Source organism: Martes martes (assembly GCF_963455335.1).
Source record: "Martes martes genome assembly, chromosome: 8".
Taxonomy (NCBI): domain Eukaryota; kingdom Metazoa; phylum Chordata; class Mammalia; order Carnivora; family Mustelidae; genus Martes; species Martes martes.
The window spans coordinates 140,117,823-140,123,937 of record NC_137895.1 but is presented as its reverse complement, the minus strand read 5'-3'; the positions used below and the strand labels follow the sequence as shown (position 1 = coordinate 140,123,937).

General features: G+C 41.5%; 1 pseudogene across 1 annotated transcript; it reads left to right on the top strand.

Moving 5' to 3' along the window:
- The first annotated feature begins 2,978 nt into the window (after nucleotides 1-2,978).
- LOC308348378 (heterogeneous nuclear ribonucleoprotein A1-like) lies at nucleotides 2,979-4,268 on the top strand (annotated as a pseudogene). Its single transcript has one exon. The product of its transcript is annotated as a heterogeneous nuclear ribonucleoprotein A1-like (transcript).
- Nucleotides 4,269-6,115: the final 1,847 nt, after the last annotated feature.

The window sequence follows — 6,115 nt, the reverse complement described above, 5'->3', positions numbered from 1 at the left end:
TTCAATGGTAGCCATTCTAATACGTGGCTAGGGGTACCTTATCCCGCTCATAGCTCATGTTCTTTACATTTGACGCTGAGCTTCCTCTCATGTGCTGACTAGACCACCGTCCATGTTGTTCAGGGGAACGTGTTTTCGAGTCCCATGCCCAGGTGTGGAAACCCTCCCGCAGCCCCAGTCAGCCACCTGGAGCAGCACGGCCAGCCGGCCCCGCTCCCCGCAGCCCCAAACTACTTCAGAACGCTTGGGAGCCACTGTGCTCTCCCCAGAGAGACACCTTAGGTGAGTAATGAAACTTCGTACGCCTCTTGGCATATGTGCCTCATCTACCATCTCTACGTCCAAGTGCAATATTGCCGGGGGTCCAACCTGGTCACTTGGCATGCCTAGAACCAACCCCCGGTGCTCGCTGTCTGCTTACTTCATTCTGCTCTTTCCAGCCACTTAAGACGGAAGATTGCATTTCTAATTTGACACCTTCCTTCTTTTCTGATGTAAGTATCTCACGGTATCTCTTTCCTCTAAACACTGCTTTAGCTGCACGTCAACGTTTTGACATGTTGTGTTTTCCTTTTCATTCAGTTCAAAATCACTTTTAATTTCCCTGGAAGCTGCAACGTGGAAACGTGGGTATTTTAAAACTAGTAGTGTTTGGAGATGGTCCTCTTTTTCTGTTACCGATTGCTGGTTTTTGTCACAGTAAGACCAGAAAACATAAATCCGCATGGGTTTACTTTTTTTTTTTTTTTTAATTTGCTAAATGTGGTTTTATGGACCAGATCATGGCCTATATTGGTGATTGTTCTATGCGCATTTAAAAGTGATCTTTCTCGGGGCACCTGGGTGGCTCAGTGGGTTAATTATCTGCCTTCGGCTCAGGTCATGATCTCAGGGTCCTGGGATCGAGCCCCACATCAGGCTCTCTGCTCAGCAGGGAGCCTGCTTCCTCCTCTCTGTGCCTGCTTCTCTGCCTACTTGTGATCTCTGTCTGTCAAGTAAATTAAAAAAAAAAAAAAAGTGATCTTTCTCTTTAAAAAAAAAATATTTGGGGGGGAAGTAAACTATAAATGATCAAAAAAAAAAAAAAAAGCCCAAACTTACTGTTTGATATCAAGAAATTCTGCTTGAAAATAGGGTTCCTAAAAAACTATAATCTAAATACCAGAAAATTCATCTGGAGAAACGGTCAACCTTTGCTAAACGAGAAGTCTCATTGCCCAGATCAAGGGGCAGTGTTTCTCCGGCAGCATTTTGAAGAATTTCCTCAAATGGGATAGCTTATCAATCAATTAGAAGATGTGGACTAAGAAGACATTTTACTGACAAGTCATGTTATTTTTCATTTAATTAGAGTTTTTTCCCCGTTTTTCCTTTCTTTTTTCTCTCCTTCCTGGGATGAATACATGAGTTATGAGAACGTTTAGGAACATTGAATTCAACCTTTCATATTTCTCTCCTTCTCTCATGCTTCAGTCGTGCCAAAACAGACCTGAGGTGCCTTCCAGAAAGGGAATTTGGTAGCCTTCCTCCTGAGAATCGAAGGCTCCAAAATATCAAAACAGAATATAGCAATTTGGTGTGCTTCATGAGCTCCTATCCATGCACGTCTTTGTGCTAAATCATGTGTTAAATCCTCTTAGCTAATCATACACATGAAGTCAGGTTCGACTCTGTGAATGCTTAAAACACTGTCTAGAGGTGTCTGGGGTTGAACTCCCCGACAAAAAACACCACATATGCCTCTCGCATTCTTGTGTGGTTTTGTTTGTGTGTTTGTTAGCTAATAGAATTATTCTGTGAGTAGCACTGGTCAATTTACACATATTTACTCTTTGTTATGCTACTCTAGACTTTTCTATTTGCTTCCATGATACTGTATTACATCACCCCAAGACTCAGGAGATTTAACCAGTGAGCATCCATTTAGTGCCTGCGCTGGAGGCTGAGCCATCTAGCTCGGGCAAGGCTGGGTGGGCCTTCCGGTCGGGCCGGTCCCACTCGCACAAGGGGCTGTGCTTGCACACACCAGGCTTGCAGAGGACTCGGCGAATCACGGTCTGCTCCGTCTTTCTCTTCCACTCCGGAAGGCCTTCCCAGGCAAATTCCCGCAACATGGAGCAGAGGAGATTGTCAGGGCGGCTTGAGGTCCAGTCCCAGAGCTGGCACGTCCCACTCAGCTGGGTGCTGTGGGGCAAAGCAAACCACTGGACAGGACCAAACCTTCTACTCTATCTCGGTTGTGTTTGCGGATTGAATTCAACCAAGTAGCCTGATAAATTATAAAAGGGGCAATATATCTCTTGGTCAGGAACTCTGCTTTGTTGTAATAAAGCTCCACAATGAAGAACACAGTTGAAAATAAAATAATAACTGCACACCAGGTTCAATATATGAAAAAGATCATATTCAAAATGCATTTATATTTTAATTAATAATTATAGCTGATATTTATATAACATTTAAAACCAGCATTGTCTCTGAGAGATGCACATGTCCTAACTCATTTCGTCTTCATAAGAAGCCCATTATTTGTTACCCTCCCCTTTCTAGATGAAGAAATGAAAGGCAACGCGCCCAACATCGTACCATTAACAAATCACTCGGCTGAGATCTGAGCTCAGCCTCTGTACTATGCTTCTTCTCGGTATCCTTGCATCCGAATGATACAAACACAGATAATAGAAATAAATAAAGCTGAGACTCCTACCACTATAGAGTATTAGGATTAAAATATTCTGTAAAAATGACATGCAAGGACAGCTTTGTTTTTCACTTGAGAAAACACGCCAGGAGAGGCAAAGGGAATGTCCCTGCTCTAACACCAGCAAGCAGCTGAGCCCCATCCCCAGCCCCACAGCTCACAGTTCCTACAACACGGGCAGCGGAAATTCCACAGTGATCAAAAGCTAAAAATCCAGCTTTCTGCCCGTGGACGCCGCCGAGTAAGCATCGTTAAAGTCTCCCCTCCCACCGCCATCATGTCTAAGTCAGAGTCTCCCAAAGAGCCTGAACAGCGGCGGAAGCTCTTCATCGGAGGTCTGAGCTTTGAAACAACCGATGAGAGTCTGAGGAGCCATTTTGAGCAATGGGGAACACTTACGGACTGTGTGGTAATGAGAGATCCAAACACCAAGCGCTCCAGAGGCTTTGGGTTTGTCACATACGCCACTGTGGAGGAGGTGGATGCAGCCATGAATGCAAGGCCACACAAGGTGGATGGAAGAGTTGTGGAACCAAAGAGGGCCGTCTCAAGAGAAGATTCTCAAAGACCTGGTGCCCACTTAACTGTGAAAAAGATTTTTGTTGGTGACATTAAAGAAGACACTGAAGAACATCATCTAAGAGATTATTTCGAACAGTGTGGGAAAATCGAAGCGATTGAGATCATGACTGACCGAGGCCGTGGCAAAAAGAGGGGTTTTGCTTTTGTAACATTTGATGACCATGATTCTGTAGACAAGATTGTCATTCAAAAATACCATACTGTGAATGGCCACAACTGTGAAGTAAGGAAAGCGCTCTCTAAGCAAGAGATGGCTCGTGCTTCATCCAGCCAAAGAGGTTGAAGTGGTTCTGGAAACTTTGGTGGTGGTCGTGGAGGTGGTTTTGGTGGGAATGACAACTTTGGTCGTGGAGGAAACCTCAGTGGTCGAGGTGGCTTTGGTGGCAGTCGAGGTGGTGGTGGATATGGTGGCAGTGGGGATGGCTATAACGGATTTGGTAATGATGGAAGCAACTTTGGAGGTGGCGGAAGCTATAATGATTTTGGCAATTATAACAATCAATCCTCAAATTTTGGACCCATGAAAGGAGGCAATTTTGGAGGCAGAAGCTCTGGCCCCTATGGTGGTGGAGGCCAATACTTCACCAAACCACGAAACCAAGGTGGCTATGGTGGTTCCAGCAGCAGCAGCAGCTACGGCAGTGGCAGAAGGTTTTAATTACTGCCAGGAAACAAAGCTTAGCAGGAGAGGAGAGCCAGAGAAGTGACAGGGAAGCTACAGGTTACAACAGATTTGTGAACTCAGCCAAGCACACTGGTGGCAGGGTCTAGCTGCTACAAAGAAGACACGTTTTAGACAATACTCATGTGTATGGGCAAAAAAACTCGAGGACTGTATTTGTGACTAATTGTATAACAGGTTATTTTAGTTTCTGTTCTGTGGAAAGTGTAAAGCATTCCAACAAAGGGTTTTAATGTAGATTTTTTTTTTGCACCCATGCTGTTGATTGCTAAATGTAATAGTCTGATCATGACGCTGAATAAATGTGTCTTTTTTAAAAAAAAAAAAAAAAAAAGCTAAAAATCCACAGAGAGAAGGAAAATGCGTAAGGGAGATTTAGAATAATAAATACAAATTTTAAGACATCAATGAACTGTCATAGATAAATGATAACAAAAATAGAAACTTTCAATCTGAAACATTAGTACTTCAATTGATATGAATTTCCTCCAATAAAGCTTATCATGTGTCTTTATAATCAACCTAAACACAGAAGTTTATGTCGTCAACATCACACAGATGGTATCTAAATTGCAATTTTAGGTATTTATTCCATAAATGAGGATAGTGGATAAGGGACATAAATTTAAATATATACATATATAATATTTGTACTTACAAATAATATATAATATTTGTATCTTTATATATAGTTATATTTTTGATGGTTTTTACAATTACACATTCATTGGCTTCTCTACTGATGCATAATTATCAGCATACAATTAAATGATTTTTAAATAACTTTATAGAGTTATACAACTATCACTGTAATCAAGTTTTAAAATGTACATAATTATTTATTATAGTTCATATCTTTATATATGCATTATAAAATATTTATAGATAATATATAACTCATGTTTTACGTTCATCTATCATATATTACATATATAAATATGAACAGTATACATGCATAGGTATGTCAGTTTATTTAATATGCAGATAAGGCATGTTATAGCCACTAAGTATATACAACATATATGTTTTTAAATTATTTTTTAAATTTAATTATTCTTATTAACATATAATGTATTATTTGCCTCAGGGGTACAGGTCTATGAATCATTAGGCTTACACATTTCCCAGCACTCACCATAGCACACACCCTACCCAATGTCCATCACCCAGCCACCCTCTCCCTATACAACATATGTATTTAATACATAAGTAGACTTACCTACACTGTCTATAGGGTGCATTACTTGGAAGATGTGCTCCCTGCACTGGGCCATCCACCCCAAGCACCCCAGCACCTTCCTGCCTATAGAAGCAAGTGGCATTTTAATGGAAAATGAAGGGTTATTTGAAACTACATCACGGCTGACTTCCTGTCACCCAGAGCATGTCTACTGCATGAGTTTTCCTATCCGAAGAAATTACTTCATTTATACTCCCTGTAAACTTAGTTAATAGTCAGAGGGTTGGTTTGTTGTTTTTTTTTTCCACCAATTAGGACACCACTCGATAAATGGAAATTGAAAAGTAAAAGATGTCTTCTGCCCCCGTAGAGATCCAGAAGTGTATAATCCTGTATCTCAGGCTGATTTCCTGGGTGTACAGAGTGTTCTGGTAGAGAATTAGCTCACTTTAGGGGACCCGTTGAAACAGGGTCTCCTACTTCTCCACCATCTTGCTCCTCCAATAAATGATGTCTTAGCCGTGAAGACCAAACCAAACCATAGAGTGGGTTATAAGAAACGCAATCGTGTCTCATTACCTTTAGCAAATGTGCGTCACCCACCTCTCCTCTTCCCCAGCTTACATAAGAGACAATGAATAGGACAGCATCACCCAAACAACATGCCTTACAATCATCAGTTACCATCAGAGCCAGTGTGATAATTGTCACACATACGGTCTTACACGTAGGCTTAGCGAAGCTGGTAATGTCAGCAACAAAGCCGGAAATACCTGCATCGTGTTCTGTTGCTTGGCCTGTGTTATGACTGTATCAACCCCTCATGCTACTTCTCAAAAAAGTTTCTCCTTATTTAGAATTCTGTCAAGTATCCTACGTTTCTTGCTCTGGTTCTGTAAAGGAGCTGCTGTTCATTTTCATGAGTAAAGTATGCAACCCACCACCACAACCTGCATTACTAAATTATATG